Here is an 8541-nt window from a genome sequence, read left to right as displayed (position 1 = left end):
GATGGATAACATGTAAATCTTGTTTGAAGTCTTTTTGTGATCCTGCAACAAGGTCCTGTTGGAAGTGCCTGCCCTAATCTTGTTTTAGGGAAAGCTTATACCCTGTTTTAAAGGCCTTTGGTTTTTGCCCTTACCCAGGCAACTGTTTATGGGATTAAGGTCAGGGGAGAATCTGAGTAAATTCCATCCTTAGTCATGACCTCTGCTTTCCTGCTCTTGAGTGTTGGTTGGGTCCTAGTCTAGAACTTTGACAAATCCCAGATGCATTCCCCAGGAGCACAGTAACTCGTTAGCCTCTGGCTCCCCACCCCATCACTTCTTTCAGAATTTCCAGTCAGTGTAATGACCAGGAAGTGGTCATTTATTATAAGTACCACATAAGTGTATAGGGCATGTTTCTACAGAAGATTTTTAACCTTGTGGCGTTTTTTCAAAACTTCAGAATAGTTTAATGAATGGAATAACTGGCAAATCACTGGTTGCATGTAAAGACCACTATGGGTACTCATTACATTATTTGTGTCTCCCCAGGTGTGTTGTGAACTTTAATTTAGGGCAAAAGGAACAGAGTAATTCAACCAGTGTCTTAGTACATGATTTGGCTCATAGTAGGTACTAAATGTATATTCAGTGAGTTAATGAGAGAATAAATAAATCTATCCACATGTATTCCTAACACCGGATTCCTTATGTCCCACACCCCCAGACCTCACTTTAGTAATAGCCCTAATGAGATTTAAGCTATGGATATGCCTAATTAGAAGTCCTTATTCTGTTAGTTTGATAATAATTTTTAACTCAACTGTTGATAATGAAAAGCCATTTCGTTATGTAGACTTTTTGTTGCATGTGAACTTTTGTTACAGTGTAAAAGATCAAACCCAAAGTAATGACTGTTTTTTTTTCCCTTGAGAAAAGGACCCCATGGTCATGTTTGGATATTCAGTTGCTCTATAACACATGGCAGGCACATTATCCATTCCCTAATCTGAACAAGGAACATTTAATCTCTGTGAATTCCAGCTGTCCTGTAATTGCACAACTGCAGGGAGCAAACTTTTGACCCAGGGCAGGCCATAGTGCAGGCAGACCCAGTGGATATGGCTTTGAGGGTTTGCAGCTGTCATGGTTGGGGTCTTCCAGATGGTTCCCACAGCACCAATCTCTGTGTGAGAATCTCACTTAAAAACTGGAATGTTCACAAAATACTCTGTGAACACCAACAAAGTAAACAGATGGCCAGCTGGTTCTCAGAATTGTCCAAACCAAGCTCTAACCTTCAAATTGATCTTTTGGTAGGATAGTATTTGTTTTAAAACAGTTGTGCAAAATAATCCTAGCTGTATCTCCTATGCATGTATGTATACACACCAAATGGAATAGTGGTTACCTCTGAGGAAAACCAGAGGATGGAAGGGTAAAGAACCTTGGCTTTAGATTTAGTATTTGTTTTCATTTTCATTTTTATTTTTGAGGGGGGGGGAGGGGCAAAGAGAGAGGGAGACAGAGGATCTGAAGCGGGCTCTGCGCAGATAGCAGAGAGCCCGATGTGGGGCTCGAACCCACAAACCATGAGATCATGACCTGAGCCCAAGTCGGACACTTAACTGACTGAGCCACCCAGGCATCTCTAGATTTAGTATTTCAATTTATGTAAGAATGTATTCATATATTATTGTGTGATTCAAAAATAATTAAGGGGCACCTGGGTGTCTCGGTTAAGTGTCTGACTCTTGATTTCAGCTCAGGTCATGATCTCAGGGTCGTGAGATCAAGCCCCACGTTGGGCTCCATGCTCAGCATGGAGCCTGCTTGGGATCATCTCTCTTTCTCCCTTTCTGCCCCTTCCCCATTCATGTTCTCCCTCCCTCTCTCTCTCAAATAAAAAATAATAATAATTAAAAGCAACTATATTCATACCCTAAACCCTGCTCTTCCTTTAATAGTTCCCTACTGCCTTCAAACTAAAGTCCCAGGTCCACAGGCGAGAGAAGGTCAGGCTCTCTGAAAGGACCCCAAATACCCAATGAGGTCTTAAACCTCTGGGTGATTATATACTTTTCCCTCCACTTAGAATGCCTCCTCCACTTAACCCACTGGAGTGAAATACCTCTATTTTATCCCAGAAACCATGGATGTGTGAAAAAGTGAAACAGAAACAAAACACTTAAGTTTTTTTTTTTTTTTTTAATTTTTTTTTCAACGTTTTTTATTTATTTTTGGGACAGAGAGAGACAGAGCATGAACGGGGGAGGGGCAGAGAGAGAGGGAGACACAGAATCGGAAACAGGCTCCAGGCTCTGAGCCGTCAGCCCAGAGCCTGACGCGGGGCTCGAACTCACGGACCGCGAGATCGTGACCTGGCTGAAGTCGGACGCTTAACCGACGGCGCCACCCAGGCGCCCCAAAACACTTAAGTTTTTTAAACTAATACCAGTTCTTGGAATACCATCCTTTAAAGCTGTCCAGGATACATTATATGTCAGCATTGTATATCAAATTATGCTGAGATCCAAGACTGAAAAATGAATGCTGTTTCCTTATTGCCAGACCCAGTCTGTGTCAGATACATATTACACTGAATTATGGGGATCAGACACAGAATGGGGATTCGGAAACTGCCCAAGAAAGATGCTGACATGTCTACTCTATAGCTTGCTTCCTAACGAACAAAGGTCGTATCAAACAAGTTATATACAGTTATTTATAATTAATAATTCATTATCATCCGGGAGTTAAGAAACCTGAGTTCTATTTTTGGGCAAGACAGTTCTTCTCTCCAGTGTGGTTTCCTTCTCTGTAAAATGAGTCCAAGGTTAGACTAAATGATCTCTAAATTCTTTCCAATTCTGAGATTTTATTTTATATATTTTTAATATTTTTACTTTCTTTTGTTTGAGAGAGAGGAAAAGAGAGAGGGAGAATTTTAAGCAGACTCCAAGCTCAGTGCAGAGCCTGACACGGGGCTCAATCCCACGACCCTGGGATCATGACCTGAGCCAAAATCAAGAGTTAGACACTCAACTTGCTCAACTGACTGAGCCACCCAGGTGCCCCTCCTTTTCTGAGATTTTAGATTCTATATATTTATGACAGATATATCACAGAATCTTTATAAATAGCCTTGCCTCAAAGCTGCTCTTCTCTGATAATCTCCCACTGCCTCTCCCTTCCAATCAAACTTACCAAAAAAAAGTAGCCTGCACACAAAAATGCTTCTCTACAGAAACAATATTTTAACTTCTTGGATAACACTTGTCCATTGTTTTTAAAAAAAAATTATTTCTTTATTTTTGAGAGGCAGAGAGAGACAGAGTACAAGTGGGGGAGGGGCAGAGAGAGAGGGAGACACAGAATCCAAAGCAAGCTCCAGGCTCTGAGCTGTCAGCACAGAGCCTGATGGGGGGCTGAAGTCACAAGCTGAGCCGTGAGATCATGACCTGAGCCGAAGTCAGACGCTCAACTAACTGAGCCACCCAGGCGCCCCAACATTTGTCCATTGTTAACTTTTTAATATAAAATTTCCTGAGCAAAGGTATCAAATCTTTAAAAAAAAATTTTAAGTTTATTTTTTATTTTGAGAGAGAAAGCACATGCAAGCAGGAGAGGGGCAGAGAGAGGGATAGAGGGAATCCCAAGCAGGCTCCGCATTGTCAGCACAGAGCCTGACATGGGCTTGAACCCACAAACTGTGAGATCAGGACCTGAGCTGAAATCAAGGGTCAGACACTTAACTGATTGAGCCACCCAGGAGCCCCTCACATCTTTTTCTTTTTTCTTAATGTGACAGTTTAGCATCTCATTAATGTTTCTTCTGTAAATAACAATATGATAATCTGTCTTCTGGAAGAAAAACTGCAATAAAGAACCTTGGAAAGCAAGAACTGCACTATTATACTACAAAATAAGCTTCTGTCTGTAAGGTTCTAGAAAACTTTATGAATTCTTAGAGGTGGTAAAGAGAGTGATTAAATAGTAGTTGAAATGAGAAAATCTTTTTGAAAGAAGTTGTATAGCATATTGCCTGCATATAATAGGCACTCAATTAACAACAGCTCCCATTTCTTTGTTCCTGAGCACTAAGGCCTAACACATTAAATTCCCTAATCCAAGATAAAAACATTTGCAAATAGAGGCAGGGTAGGAAAGTGGTTAGGCCCATAGACTGGTGTCAGACCAGTGGAGTGTGAACTCTATATGTACCGCTTATTAGCTATTTAATGTTCTAGAAAAATGAGGATTGAGAACATTACCTGCCTCACAGGTTATTTGTAATGATAAAATGAGATAGTTTAGGTCAAGTCCTTGAAAATCTGGCTGGCACTCAATGTTAGCTAATAATGCTTTTGAGAACCTGCTGCGTTCCAGACACTGTACCAGGTGCATTACATATATATATATGTGTATATATATATATATATATATATACACATATATATATGTATGTATATATGCATTTATATATATATATGCATTTATATATATATATTTTCCTCATGACACCCATTGCAATATATATATATATATATATTTTTTTTTTTTTTTCCTCATGACACCCATTGCAAAGTCGGTACAATTTTCATTTCGTAGATAAGGAAACACATTTAGAGAAGGTGAGTAACCAGCCTAGAATTAGGGTCAGTGGCAGGGCCAGGGCTCATGCCATGTTTGTTGAATCTAAGACTCTGCCTCTCCAAATTGTATATCTTTACTTTGAAATTGTTTGATGACTATTAAGAAAAATGGTGAAAAGAAGCTTAAATATAAAGTATAAAACAATAAACATCTTTCAGCAGCCATTCTCAAGAGCTTGAGTTTATGCTCAGATATACTTTTTTTGTCACCCAAACCAAACCAAGAGTAAAATTCTTGTTTTTTTTTTTTCAACGTTTTTTTAAAATTTATTTTTGGGACAGAGAGAGACAGAGCATGAACGGGGGAGGGGCAGAGAGAGAGGGAGACACAGAATCAGAAGCAGGCTCCAGGCTCCGAGCCATCAGCCCAGAGCCTGACGCGGGGCTCCAACTCACGGAACGCGAGATCGTGACCTGGCTGAAGTCGGACGCTTAACCGACTGCGCCACCCAGGCGCCCCAAAATTCTTGTTTTTAACAGAATTTACTGTGGTCTTGAGGTTCTAATCCTAGTATTGTCACTAGCAAACTGTTGCTGAGTCCTTGTTTCATCATCTCCTAAACGAAAAATTTTTAAAGATCTTTTTTGTTCTTTTTTTTAAATGTTTATTTATTTTTGAGAGAGAGAAGAGAGATAGAGTAGAAGCGGGAGAGGGGCAGAGAGAGAGGGAGACATGGAATCCGAAGCAGGCTCCAGGCCCTGAGATGTCAGCGCAGAGCCCGATGCGGGGCTCAATCCCACGTACTGCAAGATCATGACCTGAGCCGAAGTCAGACGCTTAACTGACTGAGCCATCCAAGCACCCCTAAAGATTTTTTTAAATGCTTATTGAGAGAGAGAGAGGATCTCAAGTAGAATGCATGCCCAGGACAGCCCGATTTGGGGCTTCATCCCACGACCCTAGGATCATGACCTGAGCTGAAATCAAGGGCTGGATGCTCGACCAACTAACCCACCTAGGTGCCCCTCTTAAATGAAATTTTGAGTTACTAAATTATAGATCCTTTCCCCCTCTAAAATTCTTTTCCTCCTGTTGGTCTAAAGGCATCTCAGCAAGCTGTTGCTGCCATCCAGAGGAGGAAATATTGTTGCAGGCCCAAAGAAGGCATTATAGCAGTGTTAGACTGTGGTGACAGTAATAGCTAGCACTTATGGAGTATCTACTATGTGCCAGGCACTTCCTTGGGCATATTCTATATGTATTTCTATTCTGCAGCACAGGTATTACCCATGTTTTAAACTGAGAAATCAGAGTTTAAAGAATTTAAGTAACTTGGGGCACCTGGGTGGCTCAGTTGGTTAAGCATCCGACTTCAGCTCAGGTCATGATCTCACACTCTGTCCGTGTCAAGCTCTGTGCTGACAGCTTGGAGCCTGGAGCCTGCTTCAGATTCTGTGTCTCCCTCTCTCTGACCCTCTCCTTTCGCTCTGTCTTTCCCTGTCTCAAAAATAAATAAACATTTAAAAAAAATTTAAAAAAAAGAATTTAAGTAACCTGTCCCAGGTCACTCAACTTGTAATGAGTAACTGAATTGTTTTGAGTCTGATTTTTTTCTGCAATGACAAGAACTCAAATAGAAGCATCTTGCATAAGGAGGCAATGTTTTTGCAAATCCATCCTTTCAGCCAGAGCACAGAATAGGCTGTGTTCCACTCTTCCTGGGAGGACCCTGGACCTAGGGGGGTCAGCCCATAGTTCCATGTGCACCTCATAAGCTAGTTAAAGCTGTTACTACTCTAGCATAAAAATTATTTGTTGAGTGTGATAAAAGGCAGAGTCCCATATCCACAGACTCAGATTCAAGGTCTGGAGTTGGGCCCAGGAATCCACATTTTATTATTTTGTTTTATTTTTAGATTTAATTTTTAATTTTTTTTTTTGAGAGAGAAAGAGAGAGAGAGGGAGAGAGAGAGCACAAGTAGGGAAGGGACAGAGAGAGAGAGAGGGAGACACAGAATCTGAAGCAGGCTCCAGGCTCTGAGCTGTCAGCACAGAGCCCAACGCAGGGCTCGAACCCATGAACTGTGAGTTCATGACCTGAGCTGAAGTTGGATGTTTAACCGACAGCCACCCAGGCGCCCCAATTTTATTTTTTAAAGTTTATTTATTTTGGGGTGCCTTGGGTTACTGTCTTGTTTAGCTAATTACCGTTGCCCTTGCTGAGCAGAATCTTTGGTGGTAGACTACCTCTAGCCCTTGACCAGACTGTGAGTCAAGGCCCAGCCCAGTCCAATGATTTTACCTGCACAAAAAATACAGCCTAATACTGAGTAGGGCGCTGTAAGTGAGGCTGTGTGAGCTGGAAAGGGAAGCTGGACGTCATGATTAGCATAGTGGGTATACCATGAAATACCTTTTATACTAATGAAATAGTATAAAATGTGGGGTGCAGACCTGAGACCATTCACCATTCACCATTAGGTAGTGGGAGATCAGAAGAGATAAGCGGAAAGCTGTGCCCTCAGTGAGGTTCTCCACTCCCTGTGGTAGTGTCTGAGTGGGCACTTAGGTCGCCTGCAATCACTCCTACTGCACACCTGCAGACTCCTAGATGGCACTGATTCTCACTCTCTCTGAAATAACATGACAGTAGCCCCTACAGGAGGAAGGAGGGGGGGAAAGTGCTCCATGCATATTAACTGAAAAACAACAGCAAAAAAGCACTTCCACACAGTCACTGATTCTCAAAACTATTTGGGTAGTGTTTTGTTGTTGTTGTTGTCGTTGTTGTTGTTGTTGTTTAACCTTCAGCCTCATTTCACGTATGAGGAAGCTAAAGTTCAGTGATGTTAAGGGACTTGTTAGAGACCAAAGAGCTAGTCAGTGGTGGAGCCAAAACTCTCCATCACGCGATATAATACCCGAACTACAACCCACATTCTCACGTCTGAAAGCAAAAATCTTGTAAATCCTTTTCCTCTCCCTCATAACTGCTGCTGTAACTCAGATATTCATACTTCTAACCTCCCAACAGATCTTCCTGCCACAGGTTTTACCTCCACTCTATCTTCCACCCCACTACCAAAGTTACCTTTCCAGAAAGCAAATCTGGTCTTCTCTGATTATTGCATGCAAGACAAAGGTCCGATTCTCATGGTTTTCACAGCCCTCTGCGAAGTGGCCCTCCTGATTTGCTCTTCCAGTCTCATCTCCATCCATTCTATTCCTTTCATGTCAGTTCTTTCAGGTTCTTCAAAACATTGTGCTTCCCCACCCCACCCCCCACCCCGTGTTTAACATGCCATTTGTTTCTCTTCCATGATCCAGTTAGCTTTTTTCCAGCTAGCTGCATATGTCTGTAAGTTTATATAACTGGCTCATACAATGAAGAGAATGCATAGCAAATTTATAGTTTAGAAAATGATAATAAAAGGCTATCATGCTCCCACCATCCAGTTAACATTTCCATAACCCCCTATGAGAGATAGTGTTCTTTTATGCCTCCAAACCTCTGCACATGCTAGAATGCCTTAGTCTGCATGGTGAACTCATCATTTGGAACCTCAGGTCAGCTCTACCTCCTCTAGAAAGCCTCCACTGAGGTTTGAGAGAGACTTAATGCTTCCATTATGCCTCCATTATGTCATTCCTAACAGTATTATATTTGCTTACATGTTTGTCTCCCCAGTAGATTGAAGATTCCAAGTATTAATCTCTGAATCTCCAGCAAGCAGCATAAAGGCTGGTAACACTGTAAGCGTTCAGTAAATAGAATGGATGTCCATACAATCTGGTTTGCCTAGGAGAGTCCTGGTTTATGCTTGTTGTCCAAGAGTGATTTTTCTAAGTGCTTCCTTTACTCACGAATGTGTCTAATGTAAATGACCAATTACATAATCACCCTGTCAATACATGTGAAATGGATGAATTAATGAATGGAAGATTTTCAGGAAGAGCCAATATGTA

Source organism: Neofelis nebulosa, chromosome 7, assembly GCF_028018385.1.
Source record: "Neofelis nebulosa isolate mNeoNeb1 chromosome 7, mNeoNeb1.pri, whole genome shotgun sequence".
Taxonomy (NCBI): Eukaryota; Metazoa; Chordata; class Mammalia; order Carnivora; family Felidae; genus Neofelis; species Neofelis nebulosa.
The sequence above is the reverse complement of the archived record's forward strand: the minus strand, read 5'-3'. Positions refer to the sequence as shown.